This window comes from Loxodonta africana, chromosome 22 (assembly GCF_030014295.1).
Source record: "Loxodonta africana isolate mLoxAfr1 chromosome 22, mLoxAfr1.hap2, whole genome shotgun sequence".
NCBI classification, from domain to species: domain Eukaryota; kingdom Metazoa; phylum Chordata; class Mammalia; order Proboscidea; family Elephantidae; genus Loxodonta; species Loxodonta africana.
In genome coordinates this window covers 26660449-26680598 of record NC_087363.1, presented here as the reverse complement: position 1 = coordinate 26680598, position 20150 = coordinate 26660449, and the positions used below count along the sequence as shown (strand labels likewise).

The 20150-nt window shown below is 40.7% G+C and overlaps 1 protein-coding gene across 4 annotated transcripts in view; it reads left to right on the top strand.

The window, feature by feature from the left end:
- The window catches only part of LOC100660478 (C-C chemokine receptor type 3), a 179778-nt gene that overhangs the window by 157165 nt on the left and 2463 nt on the right, over window positions 1–20150 (top strand). The window lies entirely within an intron of this gene.

Sequence of the window (20150 nt, the reverse complement as noted above, 5' to 3'; positions counted from 1 at the left end):
TCTTGCGAACTATTTCACCACTTAAAGGTAGAGTCTATTCCTTTACCCCTTTGAATCTGGACTGGCCCATGATGGCTTTGAACAATAGATTCCAGCAGAAAACTGCTGCTGCCGTGGTCAGCAGCCGTGTAGGAAGTTTGGCTACCTTGAGATCGCCACACAACAAGGAAGGCCCACTTAGCAATGTGGTGAGAGATCCTTACCTACGCTTTGACTGCAACCCTGTGAGAGGTCTCAGCTAAGAACCTCCCAGCTAAGTCCAACTACCCCAAGAGGGTTATTAATGTATTGTTGTTTTAAGGCCACTACATTTTAAGATAATTTGTTACACAGCAATAGATACTGTTTTTCATTTCAGATGCCTAATGCTGATATTCTTAACGCCTTCAGAACTGAGAGTATAATTTCTAGGCATTCAAAAGAATTCAAGACCTGCCTTCATTTCCTAGTTGGTTAAACACATCGTTTCAGGTCTTTTCTCTATTTCAAAGACATATTTCTGGATGCTAAAATATGAAAGTTATCCAAAAGTTTTAACAGGTAGATGTTTTTAGTCCTTTATAACACATAAATTGGTCACTTATAATTATAGTGCATTTTATAAGAAGCTGTCCAACTGCTTTTCAGAGTGGCTTAGCAATTTGCATTCCTATACGTAATGTATGAGAGCTCCAGTTGCTCTGTCTCCTTGCCAGCACTTGTCATTGTCAGTTTGTTCTTCTTTTAACTTTCATGATACTGAACATCTTTTCATGACCTTACTTCTCCTCTGTTTATCTTCTTTGATGGACTGTCTATTCAGGTCTTTTTTATTGGGTTGGTTTATTTGTTCTTTTAATGCTGAGTTTTACTTCAGTTTATATGACATTCTGCGAAAGGTAACACTCTGAGAATTGAGAACAGATCAGTGGTTGCCAGGGGAGAGGGATTTGGGTTGACTCCAAAGTAGCAGCACAAGGGCATCTGAGGGGTGATAGGGCTGTTCCGTATGCTGTTTGTGGGGATTGTTACACAAATCTAAGCATGTGTTAAAACCCACGGGGCTCTATACCAAAAAAAAAAGTGAATATTACTGTATGTTATTTTTTTTTAAGTTTTTAAAATAGTTACAGTAGATTTAATTACAACATCTGGCATAAAACAGGAATGTTTCTGTACACGAAATTATCTGTTACTGTAATGATGGATTGCAATGTAATACTTTGAAGAGATTTTAAACTGTACATAGAGATTCAAATTTAAGTTAAAATTCTACTGTAGCATTGCTGCCCTTGCAAATAACTCAAATACTTTAACAAAACCAAAACCCGGTCCACACACACAGGCAATGGCAGCCAGGGCACAATATACCATTGGTTCAGTGGTGAGTAAGGGTGCTTCAATCTTGTCTGAGTCCCAAGTCCAAAATCTTAATACTGGGAAACCAGAGCTCTTATAGGAAATAAAATATTTCAATTGCTCCCATTTTTCAGTTTCTTCCATTTTTTTGCTGATCTATTCAATTTCTCCCAGGCTTCTGGCTCTCAGTGTAAATAGAATTTCAAGTTTCTATTCCAAAGACTGATTTAACAAACATTTGCAACTTGCGATGTACTGTGTGTACTAGACTTGGTATTCTGGGGAAAGTAGATATTAGTCACACTCCTCAAATTAAATGACTTCGGTTAGCCAGAAGTTAGAAATTAACTTTGTTTCGCCCTGTTTATTGGCATCTCCAGTTCCCTGTTCAGATTTGTGGCTGTGGGGCCTGGTAGGCTGCTGGAAACAGTATAGGATTCAGCTCTAAAATCCGAACCAAAGTGATCCTAAACAGAAAAAAAAAAAAAAAAAGGTGGACAATGTAGTATCACTCACCAATAAAAAGAAAAGGACTGCTGATATATGCAATGACACAAATGAATTTCAAACACTTTATGCTGAGGTAAAAAAAAAAAAAAAAAAAACTAGACACAAAAAAGAAGACACTGTATGATTCCATTCAAGTGAAAATCTAGAACAAGCAAAACTAAACTATAGTGACATAAAGCATATCAGTGATTGTCTGGGGCTGGGAATCAGGGGTGGGGTGTCACTGACTACAAAGAGGCATAAGGTTCTGTCATGCATTGGATTGTGTCCCCCAAAAATATCTGTCAACTTGACTAAGCCATGATTCCCAATATTGTGTGACTGTCCACCATTTTGTCATCTGATGTGATTTTCCTATGTGCTGTAAATCCTATCTCTATGATGTTACTGAGATGGGATTAGCGGCAGTTATATTAATGAGGCAGGACTTAATTTACAAGATTAGGTTGTGATTTAAGTCAATCTGTTTTTAGATATAAAAGAGAGAAGTGAGTAGAGAAACAGGGGGACTGCATACTACCAAGAAACAAGAGCCAGGAGAATAGCGCTTCCTTTGGACCCAAGTCCCTGCACTGAGTTGCTCTTCAACCAGGGAAGATTGATGACAAGGACCTTCCTCCAGAGTTGACAGAAAGAGATAGTGTTCCTCTGAAGCTGGCCCCCTGAATTCAAATTTTTAGCCTCCTAGGCTGTGAAAGAATAAATTTCTCTTTGTTGAAGCCATCCGCTTGTGGTATTTCTGCTATAGCAGCCCTAGATAACTAAGACAGGTACCTTTTGGGTGTTGAAAATGTTCTATATCTTGATTGTGGTGCTAGTTTACAGGGATATGCAATTGTCAAACTTATTAAACCATGCACTTAAAATGAGTACCAGTAAATTATACTTCAATAAGGTTGTTCATGAAAAAACTAATGGTGGACCACAGCCTCCACCTGACTGAGTCCAGCACAACTAGATGGTGCCCAGCTACCACCGCTGACTCCTCTGACAGAGATCACAATAGAGGGTCCTGGACAGAGCTGGAGAGAAACGTAGAACAAAACTCTAATTCACAAAAAAGACCAAGTTTAGTGGTCTGACAGAGACTGGAGAAACCCCGAGAGTACGGCCCCAGACACCCTTTTAACTCAGTACTGAAGTCACTCCTGAGGTTCACCTTTCAGCCAAAGATTGGACAGGCTCATAAAACAAAAGAGATTAAATGGGCGCACAAGCCCAGGGGGCAAGATGAGAAGGCAGGAAGGGGCAGGAAAGCTAGTAATGGGGTATCCAAGGTTGAGAAGGAGAGAGTGTTGACATGTTGTGGGGTTGGCAACCAATGTCACAAAACATTATGTGTATTAATTGTTTAACGGGAAACTAATTTGCTCATTAAACAATTGAACAACACCATTAGTATAACACACAAGTAAAATTTTGCTGAAGATCATTCAAAAGTAGTTGCAGCAGTATATTGACAGAGAACTGCCAGAAATTCAAGTCAGATTCAGAAGAGGATGTGGAATCAGGGATGTCAGATGGATCCCAGCTGAAAGCAGAGAATACGAGAAAGATGTTTACCTGCATTTTATTGACTACGCAAAAGCATTTGACTGTGTGGATCATAACAAATTATGGATAGCATTGAGAAGAAAGGGCATTCCAGAACACTTAATTGTGCTCATGAGGAACCTGTACATAGGCCAAGAGGCAGTCGCTCGAACAGAACAAGGGGATACTGTGTAGTTTAAAGTCAGGAATGGTGTGCATCAGGGTTGTATCCTTTCACCATACTTATTCAGTCTGTATGCTGACTAAATGATCCAAGAAGCTGGACTATATGAAGAAGAACGGGGCATCAAGATTGGAGGAAGATTCATTAACAACCTGCACTACGCAGATGACACAACCTTGCTTGCTGAAAGTGAAGAGGATTTGAAGCACTTATTGATGAAGATCAAAGACCACAGCCTTCAGTATGGATTACACCTCAACATAAAGAAAACAAAAACCCTCAAAACTGGACCAATAAGCAACACCATGATAAACGGAGAAAAGGTTGAAGTTGTCAAGGATTTCATTTTACTTGGATCCACAGTCAACACTCATGGAAGCAGCAGTCAAAAATCAAAAGACATTGCACTGGGCAAATCTGCTACAAAGGACCTCTTTAAAGTGTGGAAAAGCAAAGAGGTTATCTTAAAGACTAAGATGCACCTGACCCAAGCCAGGGTATTTTCAATCACCTCATACTCATGTGAAAGCTGGATGATAAATAAGGAAGACCGAAGAAGAATTGACGCCTTTGAATTGTGGTGTTGGCGAAGAATATTGAATATACTATGGATTGCCAAAAGAATAAACAAACCTGTCTTGGAAGAAATAAAACCAGAATGCTCCTTAGAAGCAAGGATGGAGAGACTATGTCTCATGTACTCTGGACATGTTATCAGGAGGGATCAGTCCCTGGAGAAGGACATTATGCTTGGTAAAGTAGAGGGTCAGTGAAAAGAGGAAGACCCTGAATGAGATAGATTGACACAGTGACTGGCAACAATGGGCTCAAGCATAACGATTGTTAGGATGGAGCAGGGCCGGGCAGTGTTTCATTCTGTTGTACATGGGGTCACTATGAGTCAGAACCGACCTGACGGCACTTAGCAACAACATCAGGAAACCCCGGTGGCATAGTGGTTGAGTGCTACGGCTGCTGACCAAAGGGTCAGCAGTTCGAATCCGCCAGGTGCTCCTTGGAAACTCTATGGGGCAGTTCTACTCTTCATAGGGTCGCTATGATTTGGAATCGACTCGACAGCACTGGGTTTGGTTTGGTTTTGGTTTGTAACAACAACAACAACAACAATTTGCTCTGTAAACCTTCATCTAAAGAACAATTTAAAAATATATATATAATGTAATTAAAAAAACTAATGGACGGCACTGTTTTTTGTTTTTTTTTTTAATGGTGGAAATCATATAGATTCTCACAAAAACTTGTTTTGTTGTCAAATGCCATAAAATGACCCCTCCCCCACTTTTTTCCCCCTCAAAAGTCTAGAAATGAAAATGGACTTCTTAAAAGTCTCTTATGAATTAACTTTTTAAAATGGTATTCACATTGCTTCTTTACAGATATCTCCAAATGCTTTATAAATCCTCATAACTTTCTAGGCAATACTATAATTTGTTGATTTCATATGAAGAATGCTTTATTATATTTTCTTCTCTGCAGAGATGCAATTTGGTAGCTAGGATCATTTATTGAACCCCTACCATGTGTTCTATCTTAGGTATTATTTCCACTGCAAGTGATGAAATTAGAGCTCAGAAAAGCTAAATAACTCATCCAAAGCCACATGACCCATAAATGGTGGAGGAGGAATTTGAATCCAGGCCTCTTTGGTGCTAATGCCCAGGTGCATTCTACTCTACCCCTGTTGAGAACACTGAGTACAGATTGAGAGGACCCAAGTTGGAATTCCCCCTCCACCATTTGGTTGCTTGTCACTTTGGACAAATCACTTGACCTTAGTTCTCTTATCTGGAAGCCAGGGGATTACCAGGCCTCACTTCTCACTGTGGCGTAGTGCACAGCTCCCTGGGGAGTATCTAATGAGGCAGCCCTCAGCTGATAATCTTCCTGTGTAGTCAGAAGGTTGTTGTAGGTTTCCAGTGGAAGATGCGTACAGAAATGCTCTAAAAACCCTCAAGCACAGTCCACAAATAAGGTGGTATCAGTACTGCTACGAAAAAGACTTCAGTAGTGTAATCCACCGATACAATACAATCTCAATCAAAATTCCAACACCTTTCTTCACAAAAATGGAAAAGCTAATCCTTAATTTTGTATGGAAAGACAAGAGACCCCTAATGGCCAAAGCAATTTTGAAGACGAACAAAGTAGGAGGCCTCGCACTTCCTGACTTCAAAACATATTACACAGGTACAGTAATCAAAATATAGGCATAGTTTAATGACAGATGCATAGACCAATGGAGTAGAATTGAAAATTGAGAAATAAATCCAAATATCTATGGTCAATTGATTTGCAACAAGGGTGCCAAATTCATTCAATGGAGAAGGACAGTCTCTTCAACAAATGGTGTGGGAAAAGTTGAATTTTCACATGCAGAAAAAGGAAACAAGATCCAGACCTCAGACCACACACAAAAACTAATTCAAAATGGATCAAGGTTCTAAATGTTAAATCTAAAACCATAAAATTTTTGGAAAAAATACAGGAGCAAAGCTTTGGGACCTAATTTTTTTCAGTGATAGATTATCAAACAAAACAGTGAATGCCTGAGCAACAGAGACCAAAACAAATAACTGGGACCTCATAAAAGTTAAATACTTATGCTCATCAAAAGACTTTATCAAAAGAGTAAAGAGACAACCTACTGACTGGGAAAAAATCTTTGAGAATGATGTAACTGATAAGGGTCTAATATGTAAAATGTATAGAAAACTTCTACAACTTAACAACAAAAAGACAAATAATCCAATCAAAAACTGGACAAATGACATGAACAAATACTTTACCAAAGAAGATATTCAAATGGCCAACAGACACATGAAAAGAGGCTCAATGTCATTAGTCTTCAAAGAAATACAAATCAAAACCTCAATGAGATACCATTTCACTCCCGCTAGGATGGCTAAGATTAAAAAAAAAAAAAAATCAGTAACAAGTATTGGAGGGGATGTGGGGTTATTGGAACCCTCATCCATTGCTGGTGGGAATGCAAAATGGTACAACTATTGGGGAAAGCAGTCAGATGGTTTCTCAAAAAATTACAGGTAGAGTTCCATATGACTCAGCAATTCCACCCCTAGGTGTATACCCTAGGGATCTAATAGAAGTGACACAGACAGACATATGCACACCTATGTTCATTGCAGCACTAGTCACAAGAGCAAAAAGATGGGAACGAGCTAAGTGCCCATCAACGGATGCATGGATAAGTAAAATGTGGTACATACATACAATGGAATACTACTCAGAAATAAAGAATAATGAGTTCCCAAAACATCTTACGACATGGACGAACCTGGAGGACATTACATTGAGCAAAATAAGTCAATCGCACACACACAAATATCATATCTTCTCACTTTTGTAAAATGACATGAATAAGTAAATATACAGACACTAATGTTCATTAATGTTTACCAGGGACGATGGGGGGAGTGAAGGGGATTCACTCTTTAGATAGTAGACACTTGTTATTCTTGGTGATGGGAAAGGTTACACCAAATGAGGGGGAAGTGTACACAGCTTGACAAAGGTAAACAATGTCACTAAAAAATACACAAGAGAAAAGGACCTGTTGGTAATTGCTATGGCATACATAATTTTGAAACAACAGCAAAAACAACCAAAAAATATATCTGCAGTTACTTACGTGTGTGTGTAGGCATATATGGGTATAGATATATATATGGGCGTATATATGTGTGTGTGTATAGATGTATGCATATGTATATGCATCTATGTGACTATGCACATATATTCATACATATAATAAAGCATATAGGGGACACAGTTATAGGTACTTCTTGGACATAACCAAACACCTCACAGGATCGGATTTCTGAACTTGAAGGATTAGGACCATAGTCTTGTGTGGGACATCTTGATCAATTGGCATAATATACATAATATAGATCATAAAGTTATGTTCTACATCTTAGCTTGGTGAGTAGTGTCTGGGGTCTTGAAAGCTTGCGAGCAGCCATCTAAGATACAACTATTGGTCCCTATTCATTCTGAGCAAAAGAGAAAGGAAACCAAAGACTCAAAGAAGAAATTAGTCTACAGGAGAAACAGTCTACATGAACCATGGCTTTATCTACCCTGAGACCAGAACTAGATGGTTCCCAGCTACCACTACCAACCATTCTAATCAGGGCCACAATAAGTGGAATTTGATAAAATGGGAGAAAAATGTGGAACAGAGCCTTAACTTCCTAACAAAAAAAAAAAGAGAGAGAGAAAGAGAAAGAAAAAAAAAAAAACCCTGCTGGACTGGCTGAGACTGGAGTAATTCCTGAGACTATTGTTCTGAGATACTCTTCAGACCTTGAACTGAAACAAACCCCTGAGGTCATCTTGTATCTAAATAACAAATTGGCTCAAAAAATAATGAATATCACCCACAAGTACCATGCTCCTTTACAAAATCATCCTATGAGAACAAATAGTCAACAATTACTTTAAAACAAAGATGAGAATTTAAGGGGGCAGGGAAACTAGATTAATGGAAATGAAACCATCAGAACAAAAGTAATGTTCATGCAAGGTGAAGAATGTCACCAATGTCACTGAACAACTTGTGCAGAAATTGTCAAATGGGAACCTAAGTTGCTGTGTAAACCTTCACCAGAAAAGAAAAAAAAAAAAATCCTTCAGTAGCTTCCAAGTGCCTGTAGAACCAGCTCCGAACTCCTCAGCTCTTGCGATCAAGCCAAGACCAACAGTAAAACATCTCCCTCCACTCTCCGCACCTTGCCCGCTACCTCTGCAAGGCCGCTGTTTTTTGTTGTTTTTTTTTTTTCTGTCTTGAGAATGCCATCAAGATCTGTCAGCACATCGTGTGATCTAGGGATAAAAATCCCTGGGTGAGGGAGGGGAGGCGTGGATGCTGGTTATCCTGGCAACAAGGGGTCCCATAGAATTCTTCCCTCCACCAAAGACCCGTGGTGGCTCTGAATGTTCTGCTGGGCTTCTGGGTATGTATCACCATAGTGGACAGTATGTGTCTAGAGTATGTGTTTGTCTTGTTTTTAGTCTCCCTGAGTTCCTGACTTTTGACATCAGGACCCAAGCATATCTACTCCTTGATTTCATTCTACACAGGGATCAAGCCTACCTCACCTCCTTTGGCAAGTCTATTTCTCCTTCCCTAGAAACCCTCCCTTCCCTCTTCCACATGGCCAAATTCTATCCATCCTTCAGGCCGCTCCTCTTCCATGAAACCTTTCTCAGTCCCATCAGCTCACATGATTCTCTTTCTTTTCCCAAATCCATGGCACTTGCATTATGTGGCATCCCGTCAGGTGGCACAGAGTTCAGTGCCTTATGCTATATTTAAGGCCACCCTGAGTATATGATGGTGCCCACTTCTCAATAGGAGGATTCGTCATAACAACAATGGCAAATATTCACTTTGCACAGTCCATATGCCGTGCACTGAGCTCCTAAGTCATTTAATCCTCACACAAATCCTACAAAAAAATTTTTTTAGCCAATTTGGATATACACTTAGGGCTGTAGATTAAATATTTCAATGTCTATTTTATTATTTATTATTTAACTATATTTGAGTATACTTGGTATTTTATCAGATCTTTGTTGTCTTGGCTCACCAACAAGGCCATAAACTTCTTAAGATAATAACTGAGCCCCTTCCTGCCTTCCTTTTGTCTCTGCCCCCTATTTCTCTCCCATTCCTTCCTTCCATGTCTCTCTTCTCCTTTCTCCCTCCCTCCCTCTTTACCTCCTTCCACTTTTTCTCTTTCTTTTCTTCCTATCTTTTCTTTATCATTTGTGGTTTTTAGCACAGTCCTACACACATAGCAGATGTTTGATGATTACTTGGTGAATTTCACCGCCACGCTCAGTTAGCTGGTTTATCAAAGATCACACCACCCGTGGTCAGAGCTCTTCACACAAACGTTGGGTGAGCACCCGCTTGGTGTCTAGCACAGTGCTAGGTCCCTGGGACACGTCAGAGCACAGGCTAGGCACATGGCCGGCCCCCGTGAAGCCTATATCAAAGCAGTGCTCTACCCCTACCTTACGCTTGCTTAGCCCAGAGACTTCACATTTTAGTTGGTTCCATGACAACTGTATGTTGTAGGTACCATTATTCCCAGTTTACAGATGAGAAAACTGAGACCCATCAAGGTCAAATGATTACCTCAAGGTTGTGCAGCTCATGGGTGCCACAACTGAGATTCAAACCCAAGTCTTCTCAGGTTGTCTAAACCTATGCTACAATTTGTCTCATGCAAGTCTCCTAATGAATCCTGCAGAATCATTAGGTCATCCCCTCACAGGAAATTCTGATTTTATTCGTCATCCAGCACCCCCATAGGTCAAAGTCGTGCTTATTTGAAAATTATTCCCCCCCAAATGAGCAGTTCCAAGGAGGTGCCGAAACCTATAAAGCTTCTGAACATCAACAACATTCACCTCAAGGATTACCCAACAGAGTACTTAGTGTACTTCAATGTTAGAAAAGAAGAACTGAACCAAACTTGATATCTTTCTGAAAACTTGCAAAACCTGAGAAACTAGGGCCTGTTTAAAACAGGAAGCTGTGTTGCTCCCCACCTTACTAATGCCTGAAAATCAGTTGGTATCTCCGTCCCATAAGTGGAGAGGCCTAAGCTATATCACTGGACGCTTAAAGATTTTACAAAATTAACAGGTACCGTTTGGCTTCTTTTTGTGCTTACCTGGGTTCGAACTTATTGAAATGTAACAGAAGCTGTTTATTCAGAGGCAATTTCTAGGTAGGCTGTCAGGTTTCTAGGAAAAGGTAGACAGAGGAAGGGGTCTAGGCGGGTGGAAGCAGTACCTCCCTAGAGCGTTCTTGGATGCTGGAGGGTGAGGAGGAGGGAGACCTGAGGCAGGTTCGTAGGTAGTACAGGCTGGAGACCTAGCAGCACAATGATCAAGAACATGGCTGCTAACTAGAAAGGTCAGAAGCTGGAATCCACCAACTGCTTCTTGGAAGCCTTAAGAGGCAGTTCTACTCTGTTCTGTAGGGTCACTATGAGTCGGAATCAACTGGACGGCGATGGGATGGGGGCTGGAGTGGGAGGGAGAGTATATTGCTAAATACGTTCCTTCATTTTCTTCTTGCATTTTTTCTCCCAATTTTCCTTTATTTCTCCTTCCTTTAGTACAATTCGTTTGCCTCTTCACTCACCCAGACTTGGCCCCTTATGCCTGCTCAGTCAACGTTGTCTGTGCCCATGTTGCCTTCCTTGTGCTTTTGCGAGTGTGCTCAATTATTCGAAATAGGACCACTCCAGGAGGACTGTTTGCTTTGGTATTATTAAAATATAATTTATATACATATGTACGTGTGTGTGTGCATGTGTTTGTATTTCAAGTTTTCATTATAAATCCACTCTAAGGCTGCTAGGTGAATTGGTTCATCAATTTACAATTTTCGATTTTGTATCCTTTTATCTGTATCAACCAGGTTGACTGGTTGCTTTTTCTGGATGCGCTTTAGAGCGTAGGTATAGAAAGCTTTAACTGATCTTCAGGGAAACCCTGGATTGACATGGGATGGACGTTAACTGTTGTTTGATGAGGGCTTGGAAGGAGAATAGTGCGGGTATGGGGTCTTTAGTATGTGGCTGTGGCAAGAGTTGAAGGGTATCTGCAGCTCTTCTCAGAAGGTGGTGATGACTACATTGAACCATGTAGCCTGAGTTATTTCTTCTGGGGGTGATATGTGAGCCCTTCATATGACTCAACAGGAAAATAGCAGTTATACACAACAGAACAAAATGGGTAAAGGGCACAACCAGATAATTCACAGAAAAGGAAATATCAATGACTAATAACTACAGTAAAAAATAATCCCTCAGTAATGACTAAATATAAGTTAATTACAGCAATAAAGACATACATTCTGCCTATGCAAGTGGCAAAGTGCTTTCTTCTGTTAGATCTTCTCCAGGTTGATGGGTATGTGTTGAGACTGACACCATCACCTACTGGTGCCAAGAGCATAGATATTGTTCCACAATTTCTGGATGTAATTTGGCAAAATGCATCAAGAGCCTTAGAAATATGATAAGAGGTAGAAATTGTGCTTTGAGGAACCTACTTTAAAGAAATAATTAAAAAATACAGAAAAAGGTGTTAAATGCAGCATTGTTTATAACAGTGGGAATTGGGAGTGACTTAACCACACAACGGAAACCCTGATGGCATAGTGGTTAAGTGCTACAGCTGCTAACCAAAGGGTTGGCAGTTCAAATCTGCTAGGTGCTCCTTGGAAACTTTGTGGGACAGTTCTACTCTGTCCTATAGGGTTGCTATGCGTCAGAATCGACTCGACGGCACTGGGTTTGGTTTGGTTTTTTGGTAACCACATGACAGTAAGACAATGATTAAATAACCATGGAATATTTATACAATATGTTGGAGTCACTACAAGTTATGTTTTTGAATAATTTTTAGCCACATGGAACTAGATGCTGTGTATAAAATATTAGAATACAAAACTGTATACAAATGTGATTTTATATATATATATAAACCAAACCAAACCCAGTGCTGTCGAGTCGATTCCAACTCATAGCGATCCTATAGGCTGGAGTAGAACTGCCCCATAGAGTTTTCAAGGAGCACCTGGGGGATTTGAACTGCCGACCCTTTGGTTAGCAGCCATAGCACTAAACCATTACGCCATCAGGGTTTCCTATATATATATATATATATATATATATATATATATATATATATATATATATATATATATACACACACATATGGTTGATGAGCCCTAGTGGCATAGTGGTTAAGTGTTATGGCTGCTAACCAAAACAGCAGCAGTTCAAATCTACCAGGCATTCCTTGGAAACCCAATGGGACAGTTCTACTCTGTCCTGTAGGGTCACTATGAGTTGGAATCGACTAAATGGCAACTGGTTTGTTTGTTTGTTTGGCGGGGGGGTATATGTGTGGTGTGTGTATATATATATAAAATACATATACTACACATATATATGTGGTATGTATATGGTACCTGGAGTCCCTGGGTGATGCAAATCATTAATATACTCGGCTACTAAATGAAAGGTTGGCAGTTTGAGTCCACCGAGAGGCACCTCAGAAGAAAGGCCTGGTGATTGCTTGTGAAAAATGACCCATTGAACCCTATGGAGCACAGGTCTACTCTGACACACTTGGGGTCACCATGAATCAGAGTTGACTCAATGGCAACTGGTTTATATGGTACATAGAAAAGAAGCTGTGATTCTTTCTTGGTGGCACAGCCAGAAGTGAAAATAGCAGAAAGTTGAACCGTGTGGTCATGCTGACCACCCTACAACCATGTTATTTTGGCTGCATAGACATAAACTCCGTACGAAAACACATTCTTCATGATCATCTCTTTCAACTAAAGAACAGGACCTTTATACAAAAACTGAAAACCAATTGAAAAGAGGAGCAAGTCCAATCTTTGGGTAAGGAGGTTGTTAATAATATTCAGAGAACTTGGCAGGTGGATGAAACTAAGTCACTTAAAATGAACTAGCCACAGTCCAAGAGTAGCCTGTAATCTTTGTTCTAGTCACTAATATCAATGAGTGGCAGCTGTGAAAGTCCACATGCGGCCCAAAAAGTAAATGCTGGGAAAAGGAAGCAGCCAGGAAGAACGTTGCATTCATTCTTGATTTCAACTTTGAGAGGTTCTTTTTGTGTACTTCCCAGGAGGGAGCTTCCTAGCTCACCAGCAGCCCATTCTGTTCCTGTACTGCTCTGGGGTTCTCAGAGTTATTCCACGTGTGTGGCTGAAATCTAGTTTCCTCCCCATTACAGTTGCTGTTGAGTTGATTCAAACTCATGGAGACCCCATATGGTTCAGAGTAGAACTGTGCTCCATAGGATTTTCAATGGCTATGACTTTTCAGAAGCAGATTTTCAAGCCTTTCTTCCAAGGCATCTATGGGAAGAATCCAAACCACCAACCTTTTTGTTAGTAGCTGAACTCTTAACCATTTGCACCACCTAGGGACTCCTAGCTTCTTCCAATGCCATCAAATTTCTGCTCTCTGGAGAGTCAACTTCTTCTGCAAGAAAAGATGTCATATTGTAGACTCGTCCATCTGGATGGAAACTAAAACATTTCCTGATCCAATTCTTCATTAAAAATGACTGGAAAACTTTGGTGCAAATGAAAGACACATAAATAGTAGCAAAATAGAAACTAAAATGCATCTGAAGACTTTTACTTTTTATACAAAACATTCCAAGTTCTGCCAACTTTGACTGATGTTTCTGTACTTTTATCACCCTGGCCTGGTCTGTAGTCTGGGTTGATATTAACCCTCTTAAAATGGAGGACTTGGAGTAGAACATAATATTTCAAATGTATCTTCTTACCAGTGCAAAGCAGAATAAACATTGTTCTGCTCCACCCTTCTGTCTATTTAGGAAGCACTTATGAAGCAGCTACTACTTGTCAGGTGTCCTGCTGGGCACTAGTCCTGCACTGTCCAATATGGCAGCCATTAGCCACTTGTGGTTATTTAAATTTCAATTAATTAAAATTAAATACAATTAAAATTCAGTTTCTCAGTTGTACCAGCCACATTTCAAGTGCTCAATAGCCACATGTGGCTAGTGGCTGCTGTATTGAGCAGCACAGATACAGAACATTTCCATCATGGCAGAAAAGCTCTATTGGACCATCGTGCCGCACTAGATGTGAAGTGTCCAGAGCCACGCAGTTGTTGGGTGCCATTGAGTCAATTCTGCCTCATACTGACCCCATGGAACAGAATAGAACATCCACATAGGGTCTTCTAGGCTGTAATCTTTACAGGAGCAGATTGTCAAGTCTTTCTCCCATGTAGCCGCTGGGTGGGTTCAAACCATGGAACTTTCAGTTAGCAGCAGAGTACTTAATCATTTGTACCACCAGGTGCCTCCTTCAAGTGTCTAGAGAGGAACATCAAATAGATATCTACTTAATAAATATTCATTTTCTCACCCCTAAAGATCAAAAGTATTCAGAAAGCTTTCTCTTTATTTTTTTCTAGTTTATTTCTAATGGTTTAGCTTTTTAATTGAATTGCCATCAAATTCTTAAGATCTTTTATTAAAACCGGACTATCTTTAAGAGCAATGAAAGACTGTCGGTCAGTGTGTGCTTTGAGGTGTTCGATGGGTTGAGAGTGTGTCCCATTATAGTTAGGAGTCAGCCAAATATGGCACAGTGGATAAATACTCGGCTGCTAACTGAAAAGTTGGTAGTTGGAACCCACCAGCCGCCCCATGGGAGAAAGATGTGGCAGCCTGCTTCTATAAAGATTACAGCCTTGGAAACCCCAGGAGGCAGTTCTACTCTGTCCCACAGGGTCGCTGTCTCGATGGAAATGGGTTTTGGAGCCAAAGGGACACAAGATCAAGTCCTAGCTCTGTCAGACACTAATGGAATAGCCGGAATAAGTGATTGAGCACACCCAGCTTCCATTTGTTCGTCTGTAAAATGGGGACATAAAAATCTACCTTGCAAAGTCATGAGGTCAAGCAAACATATATGCCAAATGCCTGGAGTATGCAAGGCCAAATTATTGGTGATTCTTATTTCACAGTGGTTGTTGGTTAAGAATGTAAACTTCAGGAACTCAGGGACCATTTTCTTCCCAGTAGTTCTTCCCCTCTCAGGTGGTTGTTGGAAATAAGAGAAAAAACAATCATACAAAGAATGTTTTTGACCATAGCATGCATTATTTGATCTATGCTGAGAAATGAATATTTCTCCCGTCCAGAGGCACCATGCAGGCTGGTGATGAAGACCAAAGAGTTGGAGTTTCCACGTACAGGTTTTATTTGGAGCATTTTTGCAGTTTAACAAGCCTCTCTGAATTGAATTGATGGTCATTAGGAGGGGCTCTAGTTTGCAGGAGGTGGGGAGAGGTTGAGGGTGCAGGGAAGTAGTCTCTACTTCTTCACAAACAAAAAAATTATTGCGCTGTGGAGGTACTCTCTGCGGTTCACTCAGGGATAGAGAAATGGTTTCCTCTCAAGACATGCAAACACACGGCTGAAAGACTGGGGCCTCTCAAGAAAAGATCAGGGGCTTTGTGGTTATGGCTCATCATCAGAATTTTCTGGAAGCACTAAGAATTGCAGCAGAAGGAGGAGCAGAAAAAATGTGGGCATAAGAGTCTCACACACTGGATAATTTGGAGGCCACATGGGACTTGGCATCCACGTGGCCCACATGGCCACAGGGCAGTGCACCTGGTGGTCATCTGAAGGGCCAGCAGGTGGAGCTGGCTGAGCCCAAATAGAGCAGGTGGCAAGCCTGTTACAGGAAGTCACTCCTCTCCACCCCCAGTCTAGGTGAGTGCATGCCAGCCCCACCAAGACTGAAGAGGAAAACCAAGCTACTAACATTTCTAAACTTTAAAACAAAATTCACACACTTAACCTAGTCTGGCCTCCACTTCAGGCTTCTCAGGTGACATTTCAGCTTGTGGTTTCAGGTTCCGAAGCACAAATCCTTTATCTTGTTATTTGCCCAAGTTCCAATCTATTGGCTTTTTAGAAAATGTGTTTGCCAAATCTTCCAGCAGCCCCCACCTGAAAGCACTTGATTTCAGTTACAGTTTAATTGATAAGGGAATAAAGCAAAATTAGAAATTTTACAACTTTAAAAACCACAGGAAAAAAAAAACTCACCAATAATCCATTTCCTTTCTGTAACTATTTTCATTATTTGAATATTGTCTCTTTTGTGTATATATAGTTTCATGTTGTAATTTTAGTTTATACACTTTAGATTCTCTTTCATTTTTCAAAACGTTTGTCTGTGATTCTGCCTGGTCTTGAAAAAGTATAATGGCTACATTAATGATCTACTGTGTAAATGGACCACAATTTATTAAAAATATCCTTCAAGTGCTGAGCAGTTAAGCTGGTCCCATTTCTTTCTCTTATGAAAATGATACCATTTGAATATTTTTGTGCATATTGCTTTGCAGTTTGGTTGATTTTTTCCCCTTAGGGTTAATTTCTTGTCGTGTATATCTTGATTATACACCTTGACTATATATCTGGGTTTGATTCCTGGCCAATGCACCTCACGTGCTGCCACCGTCTGTCTGTCTGTCGGTGGTGGATTGGATTGCATGTTTTTATGATGCTGAACAGGTTTCAGTGGAGCTTCCAGACCAAGATGGAATAGGAAGAAAAGCCTGGCGATCTACTTCCAAAAATCAGCCAGTGAAAGCCTTGTGGATCAGAACAGACCAATCTCCAATCGATCGTGGTGAAGGCACAGGACCAGGCAGCATTTTGGAAACTCTGGTGGCGTAGTAGTTAAGTGCTACAGCTGCTAACCAAAAGGTCGGCAGTTCAATTCTACCAGGTGTTCCTTGGAAACCACGTGGGGCAATTCTACTCTGTCCTGCAGGGTTGCTAAGAGTCAGAATCAACTTGATGGCAATGGGTTACACACACATAAATGAATGAGCGCTCTAGTCGCACTGCAACCTCACCGGCTTTGAGTCTCATTACTGTACATAATAATTATTTTGCTAATTAAAATAGTATTTCAAACTTAAATATACTTCTAAAGAATGACCTCCAGTTCTAGGTTTTTAATCTCAATTTTGAATTCTCAATTCAACTTTGCAACATCCATTAAGCCTGGTGAATGTAGAGCTATGCTCGTTAGTGTCAAAGTTGTCCAAGACATGTTACAGAGTTTTGATTTCAAGAATCGGGGTGGGTGGATTAGACCATAGAGATTTATGTTGAAGAGAACCTGGCCAGACAAGAATAGGGGAAGGAGCTCTACTCCTTTGACTTCAGAGAGGGTGAAAAGGGAAACAGTGGTTCTGGAGAGAAGCAGTCACACCTGTGGGTTCCAATCTCCCTCATGCAGGCTTTGGCTAGAGTTGGGGGACATGAGGGTTATTTGATAAGTTGGGGGAACCATCAAGAGGACATCTCTCGGCAGGGCAGCTGCCTACCTACATGGGGTGGCCGGTGCAGTTAAGTTGGCAGTCAGCTAGAGAAAAGTTATAGTTTGCACTCGTGAGTGCCCTTTGTTTTCTACATGACGTATGCATGAAGTCAAGGAGGAGCATGCCTGCCTAGGTCCCGCCAGCCCAGGAGAAGGTGCACAGCCTGGACCAGTGCTCTGGTGGAGATGTAAACAGAGAAAATCCTCCATTTTAGCCAGAGTGCAGGGATCACTCTGTCAGCTGGGAGAGCTCACTAGGTACAGAAAAAGCTGAGAACTGATGGGCTGTGAGTCCATTAGCCACAAACCATCAAAACAGATTCCAGCAAAAAGCTCCAGTGAAGACCAGGTGGTCCCACCTCACCATACACCAGTCACATAAATCAAGGACCACCAGGAGACCAGGGTGCCCCCTTCACACTCTGCCCCATGCCTGCAGTGATGCTAGCACCTCTCCCATATCTCAGCTACCACCTTAGAGAGAACCAATGGGAGAAGACAAGCAACAGAAGCTATAAGCTGGCACTATACAGAGGATGACGAAGATGTAAAGTCACCATCCAAATAAATGGATCAGGCTAAATTTTAAACCACTTTGAACTAAAATTTGTAAATACTTTTCCTGCTACCCAGCAGGTGGGAAGCTGGTGACAGAGATCACACTGGTTTTAGAGACTAAAAAACCTCCATTTACATTGCACAGCTGAGTTGTGTACTGTGAGTAATTTCAGTGAACCAGCTAAAATAGTATGATCTTATTTTTGTACAACTTGTATACGTGTATGCATATCTGCAAAGAGAAATGTTAACTGTGCTAAATTCTGCCTGGTGAGATTTGAAGTGTTTTTTACTTTTCTTTTTGTGCTTTTCTTTACTGTTGTTTGTTTACTATTGCCATTTCATTTTTCCAAAATGCGAGAAGCCAGTTTTAAAAGCCTAAATATAAACCTCTTGACTATTTCAGACCTGAAGATTCGTCTCCATTTGGACCAGGTAGACAAATGTAAACCATAGTAGTTTTCCTATTTTTGACCCCATGTAACTAGTGATCAAGTACTTGGCTTCTGACTCTAGAGAACCTCCACTCTTTCCTGGGCTCGCACCTCTGAGCAGAAAGTTCACAGGTAGCCCTGAAGCCCAAACCAGAAGATTCTATGATTCTACCATATTGATCATATTAATTTTATTGGAGTGACGCATGAATTAAAAACTAATGTTGAGTGAACATTTAGTGACTTTTTTGTAAAGTTTGACTTGTTTTTTGAATCATTCTGGGATTAAAGGAAAGAAAAGTGCAAACAAATTAATGGTGAGTGGAGGCCTCAGCTCTCCCAGGGAGCATTATACCGTTCCTTTCTTGCTTGCTTTAGACCCTAAAGTTTTCCGGGACACTCTGCGATCATGAGTGCGTAATGGTCAAGATGAGGGACAATTTTTTCTCAGTTGCTGTGGAAAATGCAATTAGGAGTAAGAACGCTGATAAGATTATGCATATTCAATTATTCCTTAATCCTATTTTTCTACTCAAAACCCTAAAAGTTGCCACTGATCAATGGAAGACGCACTGGGACAGACCTATGAACAAAAATCTACAAGCTCTACCCAAGGGACCACACTTTTTCCTAATTTCATTTGAAATGGCTTCCTCTTGTCTTTCTTTTACTCCCACTTCCTATTAATTTTACAGGTTTTTAGACTTTAAAATGTGATCTCATTTATGCTCTCTCATTTGATCCTCATGACAACCCTTAATTGAATCATTAATCTTATTTTGGATTTGAGAAAATTAGACTCAGAGAGTTACAGATTTGTCCAGGTCATACATCAGGGGAGGCTAGCAATGGCTCCCTCATCTCCCACCTCTACTCTCATTCACTTTTGACCACACAGGACGCTGTTTGTGCTGACCTGTGGGGTCTCAGATTTCTATGAAGAGGGGAAGACAATTCCTTGCTATTGGCTCCTATTATTGAATTTCTAAGACTTATCTGGAAGAATGCCCATTGACATATGTGTTCATGTCCTCACACTCACCCCTTCCTCAGAGATTGGAGAAAGCAAGTAGAACTCCCTCTAAGGAAGCGGGGCATGGATTAACTGTGGGAGTTCCTGGGTGGTGCAAATGGTTAACATGCTGGGCTGCTAACTGGAAGGTTGAATGTTCAATTCCACCTAGAGGTGAGTTGGAAGAAAGTCCTGTGATCTACTTCAGAAAAATAAGCCATTGAAAACCTATGGAGCACAAGTCTACTCTGACACACATGGGGTCGCTATGAGTCGAGGTTGACTGACCGGCAACTTGTTTATGGTGCTTCTTTCCTGTCTGTTTTTCTTCTTCTTCTGTAAAATCTGTTACCTTAAGAAAAGCAGGCACAGCTCCTAGGGCTCACAGTCTGAAAAATATCAAATCTAATAAGAAATCTCATTGATTTACCCCTCCCTCTCAGCCTTTTGTGGAGGAGAAGCTCTTGGTGGGTTTGCTCTCGGCACATGACTGGCTTATCTTAGCATTATCAGGTGCAGGAAAGGCAAGCAGTCTGGGTTAATGCTGCTTATAATGAGTATTATAGTTAGAGGAGCCCTGGT